Raw genomic sequence first — 18582 nt, 5'->3', positions numbered from 1 at the left:
TTCTCGGCAGAAACTTTTTCTGAAAAGACAAACTTACGGCTCCTTCTCCCACAAGGAAGGTGCCAGCCCTGAAAGCTCTTGCTGGTCTTCACTATCCCTCTGCAGCCTGTCTTTAGCCGCAACAGAACTGGGGATCTCTGCTTTCCCAGAGACTCCGCATGTCACGGTGCTCGTTCTCGGCAGAAACTTTTTCTGAAAAGACAAACTTACGGCTCCTTCTCCCACAAGGAAGGTGCCAGCCCTGAAAGCTCTTGCAGGTCTTCACTATCCCTCTGCAGCCTATCTTTAGCCGCAACAGCACTGGGGATCTCTGCTTTCCCAGAGACTCAGCATGTCACGGTGCTCGTTCTCGGCAGAAACTTTTTCTGAAAAGGCAAATGTCTGGCTCCTTCTCCCACAAGGAAGGTGCCAGCCCTTAAAGATCTTGCTGGTCTTCACTATCCCTCTGCAGCCTATCTTTAGCCGCAACAGAACTGGGGATCTGTGCTTTCCCAGAGACTCCGCATGTCACGGTGCTCGTTCTCGGCAGAAACTTTTTCTGAAAAGGCAAACGTCTGGCTCCTTCTCCCACAAGGAAGGTGCCAGCCCTGAAAGCTCTTGCAGGTCTTCACTATCCCTCTGCAGCCTATCTTTAGCCGCAACAGCACTGGGGATCTCTGCTTTCCCAGACACTCAGCATGTCACGGTGCTCGTTCTCGGCAGAAACTTTTTCTGAAAAGGCAAACGTCTGGCTCCTTCTCCCACAAGGAAGGTGCCAGCCCTGAAAGATCTTGCTGGTCTTCACTATCCCTCTGCAGCCTATCTTTAGCCGCAACAGAACTGGGGATCTGTGCTTTCCCAGAGACTCCGCATGTCACGGTGCTCGTTCTCGGCAGAAACTTTTTCTGAAAAGGCAAACGTCTGGCTCCTTCTCCCACAAGGAAGGTGCCAGCCCTGAAAGCTCTTGCTGGTCTTCACTATCCCTCTGCAGCCTATCTTTAGCCGCAACAGAACTGGGGATCTGTGCTTTCCCAGAGACTCCGCATGTCACGGTGCTCGTTCTCGGCAGAAACTTTTTCTGAAAAGGCAAACGTCTGGCTCCTTCTCCCACAAGGAAGGTGCCAGCCCTGAAGCTCTTGCAGGTCTTCACTATCCCTCTGCAGCCTATCATTAGCTGCAACAGCACTGGGGATCTGTGCTTTCCCAGAGACTCCGCATGTCACGGTGCTCGTTCTCGGCAGAAACTTTTTCTGAAAAGTCAAACTTACGGAGCCTTCTCCCACAAGGAAGGTGCCAGCCCTGAAAGCTCTTGCTGGTCTTCACTATCCCTCTGCAGCCTATCTTTAGCCGCAACAGAACTGGGGATCTGTGCTTTCCCAGAGACTCCGCGTGTCACGGTGCTCGTTCTCGGCAGAAACTTTTTCTGAAAAGGCAAACGTCTGGCTCCTTCTCCCACAAGGAAGGTGCCAGCCCTGAAAGCTCTTGCAGGTCTTCACTATCCCTCTGCAGCCTATCTTTAGCCGCAACAGAACTGGGGATCTCTGCTTTCCCAGAGACTCAGCATGTCACGGTGCTCGTTCTCGGCAGAAACTTTTTCTGAAAAGGCAAACGTCTGGCTCCTTCTCCCACAAGGAAGGTGCCAGCCCTTAAAGATCTTGCTGGTCTTCACCGTCCCCCTGCAGCTTATCCACAGGCACAACAGCACTGGGGATCTCTGCTTTCCCAGAGACTCAGCATGTCACGGTGCTCGTTCTCGGCAGAAACTTTTTCTGAAAAGGCAAACGTCTGGCTCCTTCTCCCACAAGGAAGGTGCCAGCCCTGAAAGCTCTTGCAGGTCTTCACTATCCCTCTGCAGCCTATCCACAGGCACAACAGCACTGGGGATCTCTGCTTTCCCAGAGACTCAGCATGTCACGGTGCTCGTTCTCGGCAGAAACTTTTTCTGAAAAGACAAACTTACGGCTCCTTCTCCCACAAGGAAGGTGCCAGCCCTGAAAGCTCTTGCTGGTCTTCACCATCCCCCTGCAGCCTATCCACAGGCACAACAGCACTGGGGATCTCTGCTTTCCCAGACACTCAGCATGTCACGGTGCTCGTTCTCGGCAGAAACTTTTTCTGAAAAGACAAACTTACGGCTCCTTCTCCCACAAGGAAGGTGCCAGCCCTGAAAGCTCTTGCTGGTCTTCACTATCCCTCTGCAGCCTATCTTTAGCCGCAACAGAACTGGGGATCTGTGCTTTCCCAGAGACTCCGCATGTCACGGTGCTCGTTCTCGGCAGAAACTTTTTCTGAAAAGGCAAACGTCTGGCTCCTTCTCCCACAAGGAAGGTGCCAGCCCTGAAAGCTCTTGCAGGTCTTCACTATCCCTCTGCAGCCTATCATTAGCTGCAACAGCACTGGGGATCTCTGCTTTCCCAGACACTCAGCATGTCACGGTGCTCGTTCTCGGCAGAAACTTTTTCTGAAAAGGCAAACGTCTGGCTCCTTCTCCCACAAGGAAGGTGCCAGCCCTGAAAGATCTTGCTGGTCTTCACTATCCCTCTGCAGCCTATCTTTAGCCGCAACAGAACTGGGGATCTGTGCTTTCCCAGAGACTCCGCGTGTCACGGTGCTCGTTCTCGGCAGAAACTTTTTCTGAAAAGGCAAACGTCTGGCTCCTTCTCCCACAAGGAAGGTGCCAGCCCTGAAAGCTCTTGCAGGTCTTCACTATCCCTCTGCAGCCTATCTTTAGCCGCAACAGCACTGGGGATCTCTGCTTTCCCAGAGACTCAGCATGTCACGGTGCTCGTTCTCAGCAGAAACTTTTTCTGAAAAGGCAAACGTCTGGCTCCTTCTCCCACAAGGAAGGTGCCAGCCCTGAAAGCTCTTGCAGGTCTTCACTATCCCTCTGCAGCCTATCCACAGGCACAACAGCACTGGGGATCTCTGCTTTCCCAGACACTCAGCATGTCACGGTGCTCGTTCTCGGCAGAAACTTTTTCTGAAAAGACAAACTTACGGCTCCTTCTCCCACAAGGAAGGTGCCAGCCCTGAAAGCTCTTGCTGGTCTTCACTATCCCTCTGCAGCCTATCTTTAGCCGCAACAGCACTGGGGATCTGTGCTTTCCCAGAGACTCAGCATGTCACGGTGCTCGTTCTCGGCAGAAACTTTTTCTCAAAAGGCAAACGTCTGGCTCCTTCTCCCACAAGGAAGGTGCCAGCCCTGAAAGATCTTGCAGGTCTTCACTATCCCTCTGCAGCCTATCTTTAGCCGCAACAGCACTGGGGATCTCTGCTTTCCAAGAGACTCAGCATGTCACGGTGCTCGTTCTCGGCAGAAACTTTTTCTGAAAAGGCAAACATCTGGCTCCTTCTCCCACAAGGAAGGTGCCAGCCCTGAAAGCTCTTGCAGATCTTCACTATCCCTCTGCAGCCTATCTTTAGCCGCAACAGAACTGGGGATCTGTGCTTTCCCAGAGACTCAGCATGTCACGGTGCTCGTTCTCGGCAGAAACTTTTTCTGAAAAGACAAACTTACGGCTCCTTCTCCCACAAGGAAGGTGCCAGCCCTGAAAGCTCTTGCAGGTCTTCACTATCCCTCTGCAGCCTATCTTTAGCTGCAACAGCACTGGGGATCTCTGCTTTCCCAGACACTCAGCATGTCACGGTGCTCGTTCTCGGCAGAAACTTTTTCTGAAAAGGCAAACGTCTGGCTCCTTCTCCCACAAGGAAGGTGCCAGCCCTGAAAGCTCTTGCTGGTCTTCACTATCCCTCTGCAGCCTATCTTTAGCCGCAACAGAACTGGGGATCTGTGCTTTCCCAGAGACTCCGCATGTCACGGTGCTCGTTCTCGGCAGAAACTTTTTCTGAAAAGGCAAACGTCTGGCTCCTTCTCCCACAAGGAAGGTGCCAGCCCTGAAAGCTCTTGCTGGTCTTCACTATCCCTCTGCAGCCTATCTTTAGCCGCAACAGCACTGGGGATCTCTGCTTTCCCAGAGACTCAGCATGTCAGGGTGCACGTTCTCGGCAGAAACTTTTTCTGAAAAGGCAAACGTCTGGCTCCTTCTCCCACAAGGAAGGTGCCAGCCCTGAAAGCTCTTGCAGGTCTTCACTATCCCTCTGCAGCCTATCTTTAGCCGCAACAGCACTGGGGATCTCTGCTTTCCCAGAGACTCAGCATGTCACGGTGCTCGTTCTCGGCAGAAACTTTTTCTGAAAAGGCAAACGTCTGGCTCCTTCTCCCACAAGGAAGGTGCCAGCCCTTAAAGATCTTGCTGGTCTTCACTGTCCCCCTGCAGCTTATCCACAGGCACAACAGCACTGGGGATCTCTGCTTTCCCAGAGACTCCGCATGTCACGGTGCTCGTTCTCGGCAGAAACTTTTTCTGAAAAGGCAAACGTCTGGCTCCTTCTCCCACAAGGAAGGTGCCAGCCCTGAAAGCTCTTGCAGGTCTTCACTATCCCTCTGCAGCCTATCCACAGGCACAACAGCACTGGGGATCTCTGCTTTCCCAGAGACTCAGCATGTCACGGTGCTCGTTCTCGGCAGAAACTTTTTCTGAAAAGACAAACTTACGGCTCCTTCTCCCACAAGGAAGGTGCCAGCCCTGAAAGCTCTTGCAGGTCTTCACTATCCCTCTGCAGCCTATCTTTAGCCGCAACAGCACTGGGGATCTGTGCTTTCCCAGAGACTCCGCATGTCACGGTGCTCGTTCTCGGCAGAAACTTTTTCTGAAAAGGCAAACGTCTGGCTCCTTCTCCCACAAGGCAGGTGCCAGCCCTGAAAGATCTTGCAGGTCTTCACTATCCCTCTGCAGCCTATCTTTAGCCGCAACAGCACTGGGGATCTCTGCTTTCCCAGACACTCAGCATGTCACGGTGCTCGTTTTCGGCAGAAACTTTTTCTGAAAAGGCAAATGTCTGGCTCCTTCTCCCACAAGGAAGGTGCCAGCCCTGAAAGATCTTGCTGGTCTTCACTATCCCTCTGCAGGCTATCTTTAGCCGCAACAGCACTGGGGATCTCTGCTTTCCCAGAGATTCAGCATCTTATGGTGCTCGCTTACGGCAGAGCGTTTTTCTGAAGAGGCAAACGTCTGTCTCCATCTTCCACAAGGAAGGTGCCAGCCCTGAAAGCTCTTGCAGGTCTTCACTATCCCTCTGCAGCCTATCTTTAGCCGCAACAGCACTGGGGATCTCTGCTTTCCCAGAGACTCAGCATGTCACGGTGCTCGTTCTCGGCAGAAACTTTTTCTGAAAAGACAAACTTACGGCTCCTTCTCCCACAAGGAAGGTGCCAGCCCTGAAAGCTCTTGCTGGTCTTCACTATCCCTCTGCAGCCTATCTTTAGCCGCAACAGAACTGGGGATCTGTGCTTTCCCAGAGACTCCGCATGTCACGGTGCTCGTTCTCGGCAGAAACTTTTTCTGAAAAGGCAAACGTCTGGCTCCTTCTCCCACAAGGCAGGTGCCAGCCCTGAAAGCTCTTGCAGGTCTTCACTATCCCTCTGCAGCCTATCTTTAGCCGCAACAGCACTGGGGATCTCTGCTTTCCCAGACACTCAGCATGTCACGGTGCTCGTTCTCGGCAGAAACTTTTTCTGAAAAGGCAAATGTCTGGCTCCTTCTCCCACAAGGAAGGTGCCAGCCCTGAAAGATCTTGCTGGTCTTCACTATCCCTCTGCAGGCTATCTTTAGCCGCAACAGCACTGGGGATCTCTGCTTTCCCAGAGATTCAGCATCTTATGGTGCTCGCTTACGGCAGAGCGTTTTTCTGAAGAGGCAAACGTCTGGCTCCATCTTCCACAAGGAAGGTGCCAGCCCTGAAAGCTCTTGCAGGTCTTCACTATCCCTCTGCAGCCTATCTTTAGCCGCAACAGCACTGGGGATCTCTGCTTTCCCAGAGACTCAGCATGTCACGGTGCTCGTTCTCGGCAGAAACTTTTTCTGAAAAGACAAACTTACGGCTCCTTCTCCCACAAGGAAGGTGCCAGCCCTGAAAGATCTTGCTGGTCTTCACTATCCCTCTGCAGCCTATCTATAGCCGCAACAGCACTGGGGAGCTCTGCTTTCCCAGAGATTCAGCATCTTATGGTGCTCGCTTACGGCAGAGCGTTTTTCTGAAGAGGCAAACGTCTGTCTCCATCTACCACAAGGAAGGTGCCAGCCCTGAAAGCTCTTGCAGGTCTTCACTATCCCTCTGCAGCCTATCTTTAGCCGCAACAGCACTGGGGATCTCTGCTTTCCCAGAGACTCAGCATGTCACGGTGCTCGTTCTCGGCAGAAACTTTTTCTGAAAAGGCAAACGTCTGGCTCCTTCTCCCACAAGGAAGGTGCCAGCCCTGAAAGCTCTTGCTGGTCTTCACTATCCCTCTGCAGCCTATCTTTAGCCGCAACAGCACTGGGGATCTCTGCTTTCCCAGAGACTCAGCATGTCACGGTGCTCGTTCTCGGCAGAAACTTTTTCTGAAAAGACAAACTTACGGCTCCTTCTCCCACAAGGAAGGTGCCAGCCCTGAAAGCTCTTGCTGGTCTTCACTATCCCTCTGCAGCCTATCTTTAGCCGCAACAGAACTGGGGATCTGTGCTTTCCCAGAGACTCCGCATGTCACGGTGCTCGTTCTCGGCAGAAACTTTTTCTGAAAAGGCAAACGTCTGGCTCCTTCTCCCACAAGGCAGGTGCCAGCCCTGAAAGCTCTTGCAGGTCTTCACTATCCCTCTGCAGCCTATCTTTAGCCGCAACAGCACTGGGGATCTCTGCTTTCCCAGACACTCAGCATGTCACGGTGCTCGTTCTCGGCAGAAACTTTTTCTGAAAAGGCAAATGTCTGGCTCCTTCTCCCACAAGGAAGGTGCCAGCCCTGAAAGATCTTGCTGGTCTTCACTATCCCTCTGCAGGCTATCTTTAGCCGCAACAGCACTGGGGATCTCTGCTTTCCCAGAGATTCAGCATCTTATGGTGCTCGCTTACGGCAGAGCGTTTTTCTGAAGAGGCAAACGTCTGTCTCCATCTTCCACAAGGAAGGTGCCAGCCCTGAAAGCTCTTGCAGGTCTTCACTATCCCTCTGCAGCCTATCTTTAGCCGCAACAGCACTGGGGATCTCTGCTTTCCCAGAGACTCAGCATGTCACGGTGCTCGTTCTCGGCAGAAACTTTTTCTGAAAAGACAAACTTACGGCTCCTTCTCCCACAAGGAAGGTGCCAGCCCTGAAAGATCTTGCTGGTCTTCACTATCCCTCTGCAGCCTATCTATAGCCGCAACAGCACTGGGGAGCTCTGCTTTCCCAGAGATTCAGCATCTTATGGTGCTCGCTTACGGCAGAGCGTTTTTCTGAAGAGGCAAACGTCTGTCTCCATCTTCCACAAGGAAGGTGCCAGCCCTGAAAGCTCTTGCAGGTCTTCACTATCCCTCTGCAGCCTATCTTTAGCCGCAACAGCACTGGGGATCTCTGCTTTCCCAGAGACTCAGCATGTCACGGTGCTCGTTCTCGGCAGAAACTTTTTCTGAAAAGGCAAACGTCTGGCTCCTTCTCCCACAAGGAAGGTGCCAGCCCTGAAAGCTCTTGCTGGTCTTCACTATCCCTCTGCAGCCTATCTTTAGCCGCAACAGCACTGGGGATCTCTGCTTTCCCAGAGACTCAGCATGTCACGGTGCTCGTTCTCGGCAGAAACTTTTTCTGAAAAGACAAACTTACGGCTCCTTCTCCCACAAGGAAGGTGCCAGCCCTGAAAGCTCTTGCTGGTCTTCACTATCCCTCTGCAGCCTATCTTTAGCCGCAACAGAACTGGGGATCTGTGCTTTCCCAGAGACTCCGCATGTCACGGTGCTCGTTCTCGGCAGAAACTTTTTCTGAAAAGGCAAACGTCTGGCTCCTTCTCCCACAAGGCAGGTGCCAGCCCTGAATGATCTTGCAGGTCTTCACTATCCCTCTGCAGCCTATCTTTAGCCGCAACAGCACTGGGGATCTCTGCTTTCCCAGAGACTCAGCATGTCACGGTGCTCGTTCTCGGCAGAAACTTTTTCTGAAAAGGCAAACGTCTGGCTCCTTCTCCCACAAGGAAGGTGCCAGCCCTGAAAGATCTTGCTGGTCTTCACTATCCCTCTGCAGCCTATCTATAGCCGCAACAGCACTGGGGAGCTCTGCTTTCCCAGAGATTCAGCATCTTATGGTGCTCGCTTACGGCAGAGCGTTTTTCTGAAGAGGCAAACGTCTGTCTCCATCTTCCACAAGGAAGGTGCCAGCCCTGAAAGCTCTTGCTGGTCTTCACTATCCCTCTGCAGCCTATCTTTAGCCGCAACAGCACTGGGGATCTCTGCTTTCCCAGAGACTCAGCATGTCACGGTGCTCGTTCTCGGCAGAAACTTTTTCTGAAAAGACAAACTTACGGCTCCTTCTCCCACAAGGAAGGTGCCAGCCCTGAAAGCTCTTGCTGGTCTTCACTATCCCTCTGCAGCCTATCTTTAGCCGCAACAGAACTGGGGATCTGTGCTTTCCCAGAGACTCCGCATGTCACGGTGCTCGTTCTCGGCAGAAACTTTTTCTGAAAAGGCAAACGTCTGGCTCCTTCTCCCACAAGGCAGGTGCCAGCCCTGAATGATCTTGCAGGTCTTCACTATCCCTCTGCAGCCTATCTTTAGCCGCAACAGCACTGGGGATCTCTGCTTTCCCAGAGACTCAGCATGTCACGGTGCTCGTTCTCGGCAGAAACTTTTTCTGAAAAGGCAAACGTCTGGCTCCTTCTCCCACAAGGAAGGTGCCAGCCCTGAAAGATCTTGCTGGTCTTCACTATCCCTCTGCAGCCTATCTATAGCCGCAACAGCACTGGGGAGCTCTGCTTTCCCAGAGATTCAGCATCTTATGGTGCTCGCTTACGGCAGAGCGTTTTTCTGAAGAGGCAAACGTCTGTCTGCATCTTCCACAAGGAAGGTGCCAGCCCTGAAAGCTCTTGCAGGTCTTCACTATCCCTCTGCAGCCTATCTTTAGCCGCAACAGCACTGGGGATCTCTGCTTTCCCAGACACTCAGCATGTCACGGTGCTCGTTCTCGGCAGAAACTTTTTCTGAAAAGGCAAACGTCTGGCTCCTTCTCCCACAAGGAAGGTGCCAGCCCTGAAAGCTCTTGCTGGTCTTCACTATCCCTCTGCAGCCTATCTTTAGCCGCAACAGAACTGGGGATCTCTGCTTTCCCAGAGACTCCGCATGTCACGGTGCTCGTTCTCGGCAGAAACTTTTTCTGAAAAGACAAACTTACGGCTCCTTCTCCCACAAGGAAGGTGCCAGCCCTGAAAGCTCTTGCAGGTCTTCACTATCCCTCTGCAGCCTATCTTTAGCCGCAACAGCACTGGGGATCTCTGCTTTCCCAGAGACTCAGCATGTCACGGTGCTCGTTCTCGGCAGAAACTTTTTCTGAAAAGGCAAACGTCTGGCTCCTTCTCCCACAAGGAAGGTGCCAGCCCTGAAAGCTCTTGCTGGTCTTCACTATCCCTCTGCAGCCTATCTTTAGCCGCAACAGCACTGGGGATCTCTGCTTTCCCAGAGACTCAGCATGTCACGGTGCTCGTTCTCGGCAGAAACTTTTTCTGAAAAGGCAAACATCTGGCTCCTTCTCCCACAAGGAAGGTGCCAGCCCTGAAAGCTCTTGCAGGTCTTCACTATCCCTCTGCAGCCTATCTATAGCCGCAACAGCACTGGGGAGCTCTGCTTTCCCAGAGACTCAGCATGTCACGGTGCTCGTTCTCGGCAGAAACTTTTTCTGAAAAGGCAAACGTCTGGCTCCTTCTCCCACAAGGAAGGTGCCAGCCCTTTAAGATCTTGCTGGTCTTCACTGTCCCCCTGCAGCTTATCCACAGGCACAACAGCACTGGGGATCTGTGCTTTCCCAGAGACTCAGCATGTCACGGTGCTCGTTCTCGGCAGAAACTTTTTCTCAAAAGGCAAACGTCTGGCTCCTTCTCCCACAAGGAAGGTGCCAGCCCTGAAAGCTCTTGCAGGTCTTCACTATCCCTCTGCAGCCTATCTTTAGCCGCAACAGCACTGGGGATCTCTGCTTTCCAAGAGACTCAGCATGTCACGGTGCTCGTTCTCGGCAGAAACTTTTTCTGAAAAGGCAAACATCTGGCTCCTTCTCCCACAAGGAAGGTGCCAGCCCTGAAAGCTCTTGCAGATCTTCACTATCCCTCTGCAGCCTATCCACAGGCACAACAGCACTGGGGATCTCTGCTTTCCCAGAGACTCAGCATGTCACGGTGCTCGTTCTCGGCAGAAACTTTTTCTGAAAAGGCAAATGTCTGGCTCCTTCTCCCACAAGGAAGGTGCCATCCCTGAAAGCTCTTGCTGGTCTTCACTATCCCTCTGCAGCCTATCTTTAGCCGCAACAGAACTGGGGATCTGTGCTTTCCCAGAGACTCAGCATGTCACGGTGCTCGTTCTCGGCAGAAACTTTTTCTGAAAAGGCAAACGTCTGGCTCCTTCTCCCACAAGGAAGGTGCCAGCCCTGAAAGCTCTTGCTGGTCTTCACCATCCCCCCGCAGCCTATCCACAGGCACAACAGCACTGGGGATCTCTGCTTTCCCAGAGACTCAGCATGTCACGGTGCTCGTTCTCGGCAGAAACTTTTTCTGAAAAGACAAACTTACGGCTCCTTCTCCCACAAGGAAGGTGCCAGCCCTGAAAGCTCTTGCAGGTCTTCACTATCCCTCTGCAGCCTATCTTTAGCCGCAACAGCACTGGGGATCTCTGCTTTCCCAGACACTCAGCATGTCACGGTGCTCGTTCTCGGCAGAAACTTTTTCTGAAAAGGCAAACGTCTGGCTCCTTCTCCCACAAGGAAGGTGCCAGCCCTTAAAGATCTTGCTGGTCTTCACTATCCCTCTGCAGCCTATCTTTAGCCGCAACAGAACTGGGGATCTGTGCTTTCCCAGAGACTCCGCATGTCACGGTACTCGTTCTCGGCAGAAACTTTTTCTGAAAAGGCAAACGTCTGGCTCCTTCTCCCACAAGGAAGGTGCCAGCCCTGAAAGCTCTTGCTGGTCTTCACTATCCCTCTGCAGCCTATATTTAGCCGCAACAGAACTGGGGATCTGTGCTTTCCCAGAGACTCCGCATGTCACGGTGCTCGTTCTCGGCAGAAACTTTTTCTGAAAAGGCAAACATCTGGCTCCTTCTCCCACAAGGAAGGTGCCAGCCCTGAAAGCTCTTGCAGATCTTCACTATCCCTCTGCAGCCTATCCACAGGCACAACAGCACTGGGGATCTCTGCTTTCCCAGAGACTCAGCATGTCACGGTGCTCGTTCTCGGCAGAAACTTTTTCTGAAAAGGCAAATGTCTGGCTCCTTCTCCCACAAGGAAGGTGCCAGCCCTGAAAGCTCTTGCTGGTCTTCACTATCCCTCTGCAGCCTATCTTTAGCCGCAACAGAACTGGGGATCTCTGCTTTCCCAGAGACTCCGCATGTCACGGTGCTCGTTCTCGGCAGAAACTTTTTCTGAAAAGACAAACTTACGGCTCCTTCTCCCACAAGGAAGGTGCCAGCCCTGAAAGCTCTTGCAGGTCTTCACTATCCCTCTGCAGCCTATCTTTAGCCGCAACAGCACTGGGGATCTCTGCTTTCCCAGAGACTCAGCATGTCACGGTGCTCGTTCTCGGCATAAACTTTTTCTGAAAAGGCAAACGTCTGGCTCCTTCTCCCACAAGGAAGGTGCCAGCCCTGAAAGCTCTTGCTGGTCTTCACTATCCCTCTGCAGCCTATCTTTAGCCGCAACAGCACTGGGGATCTCTGCTTTCCCAGAGACTCAGCATGTCACGGTGCTCGTTCTCGGCAGAAACTTTTTCTGAAAAGGCAAACATCTGGCTCCTTCTCCCACAAGGAAGGTGCCAGCCCTGAAAGCTATTGCAGGTCTTCACTATCCCTCTGCAGCCTATCTATAGCCGCAACAGCACTGGGGAGCTCTGCTTTCCCAGAGACTCAGCATGTCACGGTGCTCGTTCTCGGCAGAAACTTTTTCTGAAAAGGCAAACGTCTGGCTCCTTCTCCCACAAGGAAGGTGCCAGCCCTTAAAGATCTTGCTGGTCTTCACTGTCCCCCTGCAGCTTATCCACAGGCACAACAGCACTGGGGATCTGTGCTTTCCCAGAGACTCAGCATGTCACGGTGCTCGTTCTCGGCAGAAACTTTTTCTCAAAAGGCAAACGTCTGGCTCCTTCTCCCACAAGGAAGGTGCCAGCCCTGAAAGATCTTGCAGGTCTTCACTATCCCTCTGCAGCCTATCTTTAGCCGCAACAGCACTGGGGATCTCTGCTTTCCAAGAGACTCAGCATGTCACGGTGCTCGTTCTCGGCAGAAACTTTTTCTGAAAAGGCAAACATCTGGCTCCTTCTCCCACAAGGAAGGTGCCAGCCCTGAAAGCTCTTGCAGATCTTCACTATCCCTCTGCAGCCTATCCACAGGCACAACAGCACTGGGGATCTCTGCTTTCCCAGAGACTCAGCATGTCACGGTGCTCGTTCTCGGCAGAAACTTTTTCTGAAAAGGCAAATGTCTGGCTCCTTCTCCCACAAGGAAGGTGCCATCCCTGAAAGCTCTTGCTGGTCTTCACTATCCCTCTGCAGCCTATCTTTAGCCGCAACAGAACTGGGGATCTGTGCTTTCCCAGAGACTCAGCATGTCACGGTGCTCGTTCTCGGCAGAAACTTTTTCTGAAAAGGCAAACGTCTGGCTCCTTCTCCCACAAGGAAGGTGCCAGCCCTGAAAGCTCTTGCTGGTCTTCACCATCCCCCCGCAGCCTATCCACAGGCACAACAGCACTGGGGATCTCTGCTTTCCCAGAGACTCAGCATGTCACGGTGCTCGTTCTCGGCAGAAACTTTTTCTGAAAAGACAAACTTACGGCTCCTTCTCCCACAAGGAAGGTGCCAGCCCTGAAAGCTCTTGCAGGTCTTCACTATCCCTCTGCAGCCTATCTTTAGCCGCAACAGCACTGGGGATCTCTGCTTTCCCAGACACTCAGCATGTCACGGTGCTCGTTCTCGGCAGAAACTTTTTCTGAAAAGGCAAACGTCTGGCTCCTTCTCCCACAAGGAAGGTGCCAGCCCTTAAAGATCTTGCTGGTCTTCACTATCCCTCTGCAGCCTATCTTTAGCCGCAACAGAACTGGGGATCTGTGCTTTCCCAGAGACTCCGCATGTCACGGTACTCGTTCTCGGCAGAAACTTTTTCTGAAAAGGCAAACGTCTGGCTCCTTCTCCCACAAGGAAGGTGCCAGCCCTGAAAGCTCTTGCTGGTCTTCACTATCCCTCTGCAGCCTATATTTAGCCGCAACAGAACTGGGGATCTGTGCTTTCCCAGAGACTCCGCATGTCACGGTGCTCGTTCTCGGCAGAAACTTTTTCTGAAAAGGCAAACATCTGGCTCCTTCTCCCACAAGGAAGGTGCCAGCCCTGAAAGCTCTTGCAGATCTTCACTATCCCTCTGCAGCCTATCCACAGGCACAACAGCACTGGGGATCTCTGCTTTCCCAGAGACTCAGCATGTCACGGTGCTCGTTCTCGGCAGAAACTTTTTCTGAAAAGGCAAATGTCTGGCTCCTTCTCCCACAAGGAAGGTGCCAGCCCTGAAAGCTCTTGCTGGTCTTCACTATCCCTCTGCAGCCTATCTTTAGCCGCAACAGCACTGGGGATCTCTGCTTTCCCAGAGACTCAGCATGTCACGGTGCTCGTTCTCGGCAGAAACTTTTTCTGAAAAGGCAAACGTCTGGCTCCTTCTCCCACAAGGAAGGTGCCAGCCCTGAAAGCTCTTGCTGGTCTTCACCATCCCCCCGCAGCCTATCCACAGGCACAACAGCACTGGGGATCTCTGCTTTCCCAGAGACTCAGCATGTCACGGTGCTCGTTCTCGGCAGAAACTTTTTCTGAAAAGACAAACTTACGGCTCCTTCTCCCACAAGGAAGGTGCCAGCCCTGAAAGCTCTTGCAGGTCTTCACTATCCCTCTGCAGCCTATCTTTAGCCGCAACAGCACTGGGGATCTCTGCTTTCCCAGACACTCAGCATGTCACGGTGCTCGTTCTCGGCAGAAACTTTTTCTGAAAAGGCAAACGTCTGGCTCCTTCTCCCACAAGGAAGGTGCCAGCCCTTAAAGATCTTGCTGGTCTTCACTATCCCTCTGCAGCCTATCTTTAGCCGCAACAGAACTGGGGATCTGTGCTTTCCCAGAGACTCCGCATGTCACGGTGCTCGTTCTCGGCAGAAACTTTTTCTGAAAAGGCAAACGTCTGGCTCCTTCTCCCACAAGGAAGGTGCCAGCCCTGAAAGCTCTTGCTGGTCTTCACTATCCCTCTGCAGCCTATATTTAGCCGCAACAGAACTGGGGATCTGTGCTTTCCCAGAGACTCCGCATGTCACGGTGCTCGTTCTCGGCAGAAACTTTTTCTGAAAAGGCAAACGTCTGGCTCCTTCTCCCACAAGGAAGGTGCCAGCCCTGAAAGCTCTTGCAGGTCTTCACTATCCCTCTGCAGCCTATCTTTAGCCGCAACAGCACTGGGGATCTCTGCTTTCCCAGAGACTCAGCATGTCACGGTGCTCGTTCTCGGCAGAAACTTTTTCTGAAAAGGCAAACGTCTGGCTCCTTCTCCCACAAGGAAGGTGCCAGCCCTTAAAGATCTTGCTGGTCTTCACTGTCCCCCTGCAGCTTATCCACAGGCACAACAGCACTGGGGATCTCTGCTTTCCCAGAGACTCCGCATGTCACGGTGCTCGTTCTCGGCAGAAACTTTTTCTGAAAAGGCAAACGTCTGGCTCCTTCTCCCACAAGGAAGGTGCCAGCCCTGAAAGCTCTTGCAGGTCTTCACTATCCCTCTGCAGCCTATCCACAGGCACAACAGCACTGGGGATCTCTGCTTTCCCAGAGACTCAGCATGTCACGGTGCTCGTTCTCGGCAGAAACTTTTTCTGAAAAGACAAACTTACGGCTCCTTCTCCCACAAGGAAGGTGCCAGCCCTGAAAGCTCTTGCTGGTCTTCACTATCCCTCTGCAGCCTATCATTAGCCGCAACAGGACTGGGGATCTGTGCTTTCCCAGAGACTCCGCATGTCATGGTGCTCGTTCTCGGCAGAAACTTCTTCTGAAAAGGCAAACGTCTGGCTCCTTCTCCCACGAGGAAGGTGCCAGCCCTGAAAGCTCTTTCAGGTCTTCACTATCCCTCTGCAGCCTATCTTTAGCCGCAACAGCACTGGGGATCTCTGCTTTCCCAGAGACTCAGCATGTCACGGTGCTCGTTCTCGGCAGAAACTTTTTCTGAAAAGACAAACTTACGGCTCCTTCTCCCACAAGGAAGGTGCCAGCCCTGAAAGATCTTGCAGGTCTTCACTATCCCTCTGCAGCCTATCTTTAGCCGCAACAGCACTGGGGATCTCTGCTTTCCCAGAGACTCAGCATGTCACGGTGCTCGTTCTCGGCAGAAACTTTTTCTGAAAAGGCAAACGTCTGGCTCCTTCTCCCACAAGGCAGGTGCCAGCCCTGAAAGATCTTGCAGGTCTTCACTATCCCTCTGCAGCCTATCTTTAGCCGCAACAGCACTGGGGATCTCTGCTTTCCCAGACACTCAGCATGTCACGGTGCTCGTTTTCGGCAGAAACTTTTTCTGAAAAGGCAAATGTCTGGCTCCTTCTCCCACAAGGAAGGTGCCAGCCCTGAAAGATCTTGCTGGTCTTCACTATCCCTCTGCAGGCTATCTTTAGCCGCAACAGCACTGGGGATCTCTGCTTTCCCAGAGATTCAGCATCTTATGGTGCTCGCTTACGGCAGAGCGTTTTTCTGAAGAGGCAAACGTATGGCTCCATCTTCCACAAGGAAGGTGCCAGCCCTGAAAGCTCTTGCAGGTCTTCACTATCCCTCTGCAGCCTATCTTTAGCCGCAACAGCACTGGGGATCTCTGCTTTCCCAGAGACTCAGCATGTCACGGTGCTCGTTCTCGGCAGAAACTTTTTCTGAAAAGACAAACTTACGGCTCCTTCTCCCACAAGGAAGGTGCCAGCCCTGAAAGCTCTTGCTGGTCTTCACTATCCCTCTGCAGCCTATCTTTAGCCGCAACAGAACTGGGGATCTGTGCTTTCCCACAGACTCCGCATGTCACGGTGCTCGTTCTCGGCAGAAACATTTTCTGAAAAGGCAAACGTCTGGCTCCTTCTCCCACAAGGCAGGTGCCAGCCCTGAATGATCTTGCAGGTCTTCACTATCCCTCTGCAGCCTATCTTTAGCCGCAACAGCACTGGGGATCTCTGCTTTCCCAGAGACTCAGCATGTCACGGTGCTCGTTCTCGGCAGAAACTTTTTCTGAAAAGGCAAACGTCTGGCTCCTTCTCCCACAAGGAAGGTGCCAGCCCTGAAAGATCTTGCTGGTCTTCACTATCCCTCTGCAGCCTATCTATAGCCGCAACAGCACTGGGGAGCTCTGCTTTCCCAGAGATTCAGCATCTTATGGTGCTCGCTTACGGCAGAGCGTTTTTCTGAAGAGGCAAACGTCTGTCTGCATCTTCCACAAGGAAGGTGCCAGCCCTGAAAGCTCTTGCTGGTCTTCACTATCCCTCTGCAGCCTATCTTTAGCCGCAACAGCACTGGGGATCTCTGCTTTCCCAGACACTCAGCATGTCACGGTGCTCGTTCTCGGCAGAAACTTTTTCTGAAAAGGCAAACGTCTGGCTCCTTCTCCCACAAGGAAGGTGCCAGCCCTTAAAGATCTTGCTGGTCTTCACTATCCCTCTGCAGCCTATCTTTAGCCGCAACAGAACTGGGGATCTGTGCTTTCCCAGAGACTCCGCATGTCACGGTGCTCGTTCTCGGCAGAAACTTTTTCTGAAAAGGCAAACGTCTGGCTCCTTCTCCCACAAGGAAGGTGCCAGCCCTGAAAGCTCTTGCTGGTCTTCACTATCCCTCTGCAGCCTATATTTAGCCGCAACAGAACTGGGGATCTGTGCTTTCCCAGAGACTCCGCATGTCACGGTGCTCGTTCTCGGCAGAAACTTCTTCTGAAAAGGCAAACGTCTGGCTCCTTCTCCCACAAGGAAGGTGCCAGCCCTGAAAGCTCTTGCAGGTCTTCACTATCCCTCTGCAGCCTATCTTTAGCCGCAACAGCACTGGGGATCTCTGCTTTCCCAGAGACTCAGCATGTCACGGTGCTCGTTCTCGGCAGAAACTTTTTCTGAAAAGGCAAACGTCTGGCTCCTTCTCCCACAAGGAAGGTGCCAGCCCTTAAAGATCTTGCTGGTCTTCACTGTCCCCCTGCAGCTTATCCACAGGCACAACAGCACTGGGGATCTCTGCTTTCCCAGAGACTCCGCATGTCACGGTGCTCGTTCTCGGCAGAAACTTTTTCTGAAAAGGCAAACGTCTGGCTCCTTCTCCCACAAGGAAGGTGCCAGCCCTGAAAGCTCTTGCAGGTCTTCACTATCCCTCTGCAGCCTATCCACAGGCACAACAGCACTGGGGATCTCTGCTTTCCCAGAGACTCAGCATGTCACGGTGCTCGTTCTCGGCAGAAACTTTTTCTGAAAAGACAAACTTACGGCTCCTTCTCCCACAAGGAAGGTGCCAGCCCTGAAAGCTCTTGCTGGTCTTCACTATCCCTCTGCAGCCTATCATTAGCCGCAACAGGACTGGGGATCTGTGCTTTCCCAGAGACTCCGCATGTCATGGTGCTCGTTCTCGGCAGAAACTTCTTCTGAAAAGGCAAACGTCTGGCTCCTTCTCCCACGAGGAAGGTGCCAGCCCTGAAAGCTCTTTCAGGTCTTCACTATCCCTCTGCAGCCTATCTTTAGCCGCAACAGCACTGGGGATCTCTGCTTTCCCAGAGACTCAGCATGTCACGGTGCTCGTTCTCGGCAGAAACTTTTTCTGAAAAGACAAACTTACGGCTCCTTCTCCCACAAGGAAGGTGCCAGCCCTGAAAGATCTTGCAGGTCTTCACTATCCCTCTGCAGCCTATCTTTAGCCGCAACAGCACTGGGGATCTCTGCTTTCCCAGAGACTCAGCATGTCACGGTGCTCGTTCTCGGCAGAAACTTTTTCTGAAAAGGCAAACGTCTGGCTCCTTCTCCCACAAGGCAGGTGCCAGCCCTGAAAGATCTTGCAGGTCTTCACTATCCCTCTGCAGCCTATCTTTAGCCGCAACAGCACTGGGGATCTCTGCTTTCCCAGACACTCAGCATGTCACGGTGCTCGTTTTCGGCAGAAACTTTTTCTGAAAAGGCAAATGTCTGGCTCCTTCTCCCACAAGGAAGGTGCCAGCCCTGAAAGATCTTGCTGGTCTTCACTATCCCTCTGCAGGCTATCTTTAGCCGCAACAGCACTGGGGATCTCTGCTTTCCCAGAGATTCAGCATCTTATGGTGCTCGCTTACGGCAGAGCGTTTTTCTGAAGAGGCAAACGTATGGCTCCATCTTCCACAAGGAAGGTGCCAGCCCTGAAAGCTCTTGCAGGTCTTCACTATCCCTCTGCAGCCTATCTTTAGCCGCAACAGCACTGGGGATCTCTGCTTTCCCAGAGACTCAGCATGTCACGGTGCTCGTTCTCGGCAGAAACTTTTTCTGAAAAGACAAACTTACGGCTCCTTCTCCCACAAGGAAGGTGCCAGCCCTGA

This window comes from Accipiter gentilis, unplaced genomic scaffold (genome assembly GCF_929443795.1).
Source record: "Accipiter gentilis unplaced genomic scaffold, bAccGen1.1, whole genome shotgun sequence".
Lineage (NCBI taxonomy): Eukaryota > Metazoa > Chordata > Aves > Accipitriformes > Accipitridae > Astur > Astur gentilis.
The sequence above is the reverse complement of the archived record's forward strand: the minus strand, read 5'-3'. Positions refer to the sequence as shown.